Genomic DNA, 1777 nt, shown 5'->3' with positions numbered 1-1777 from the left:
CTCGTTGGGGGGTGAGGGCAGAAACCCAGCAGAGCTTGGGAGCTGGGACTGACAAGGAAAGCAGCATGGGCAGCGACAGTGGCTGGTGCCCTCGCCCTTCCTCCTCTGGGACTCGTCCTGCAAGGCCAGGTGGCCGGAGGAGCTGGTCCTGACCCAGCCAGCTCTGTGCCCCAGGCCCAAGCTGTGTGACTCGAGCTGTCACTGCAGGTGGCCCAGGCCTGAGCTGCCCCACAGGACTGTAGGTCTGAGCATGCTCCAGTCCAGGAGAGGCATCCCCTCTTAGGGTGCTGATTTGCATGTGTTTTGCATTTTATTTGCATAGTCACAGGGGCCTCCCCTTTGGCGAGAACTGTTTGTGTGGGATTTGCATATCGTTTGCATAGCCTCAGGTCCCCTTTTGGCAGGACCTGTGTCTCCAGGTTCACATCTCCAGCTCAGCCCTGCTTGGCACTGCTTCCTCCTAGTCAGGGTTCCCCCCACCCAAGACTCCCCAACCCTCTGGCCAGGACCAGAACAAATGTGGGAGCTGATGAGCAGCCGCCACCCGTGTATCCCAGGGTGCCCAGGCCACTAGCACGAGGGCATTAGCTGAGGAAACAGGTTCGGGTCACCATCCGGCTTGGTGCGGGTCTGGGCTCCTTGCTTGCGGTGAGAGGCAGGGATCCATCCAGCTTCACGGCGGTAGCCTCGCCCTGCCTGGCCTCGCTGGCCTGCCTGCCCTGCCCTGTGCTTTGTCCACCACAGCCAACAGACTACAGAGCACATCTGGTCTTCCACCCCAACAGCCTCTGCTTACCACAGCCGCTGGGAGGTTGAGTAGGTTGCAGACTGAACCATTCATTGTGTCCATCCACGAACACCCCTCTTTTGTCCACCTTTTCTGGGGGGCACTGAGGCCCCACCCCAGCTTGAGACCCTGGGGCAGGGCCAAGGTCATCAGGCTGAGCGCTGAGCTGGCCATGGCCAGGACCCAGGGGCGGCTGGGTTGGAAGGATCTCCTGGGCGGGACCTCACTGGCCTGTGGACTGGGCTGCCCTCCTGTCCACCCTCACTCCCTGCCTGTTCCTGTGCAGCCAGCGAGACAGGGTGGGCAGTCCCTTCCTGGGCAGCATGGGCTGGGGGACCTTGTCTCTGCCTCAGAGCCCTCCTTGTACCCTGTCTTGTGCCGGTGACACATGCATCCAGGGAGCACAGCCACCTGGTGTCACTCCACACTTGCCTTCTGCCCCTCCCTCAAAACCAGCACTTTCCGCAGTTCCGTTAGGATGGGGCTCCTGTCACCCTCCCTTGGGGCCCTGTGCTTGGTCATTGCTCTGGTCCCACCACCCGGAGTCCCCTGTGCAGTTCAGGCTGGCCTGGAGCTTGTGGTAATCCTCCCATCCCTGCCTCGAGCGCAGTGTCATACACCCACATCGTGTCCTTCATGGAAGCCCCTGCACGCTGGATCCTGGGCCACCCCTGTGAGTCACCCATCTCTGGGTGCCCCTGGTGTCCCACAGAGGTGTGCACCTTCATGAACCATTTATCACAAACTGTCCCTTCCTGGGGCCCATGTTTTGGCACCAGGGAGTCTGCAGGGGAGGATGTGTGGTCCCTGCCCTGTATCCCACAGCTGTGACAACCCAGAGGCGACCAAGAGCTTGGGCACAGGGGCAACAGGACCCCAGCTCTGGTGGGAAGCCTTGAAAGTTAAAACCAGGAGTGACGGGGTGCGAACCGGCAACCTCGCGCCCAGAACTGAGCTAGGGATAGGGCTGGTGAGATGGCTCAGTGGTCT

The sequence above is a fragment of the Octodon degus genome, unplaced genomic scaffold (genome assembly GCF_000260255.1).
Source record: "Octodon degus isolate 3935 unplaced genomic scaffold, OctDeg1.0 scaffold00056, whole genome shotgun sequence".
Taxonomy (NCBI): domain Eukaryota; kingdom Metazoa; phylum Chordata; class Mammalia; order Rodentia; family Octodontidae; genus Octodon; species Octodon degus.
The sequence above is the reverse complement of the archived record's forward strand: the minus strand, read 5'-3'. Positions refer to the sequence as shown.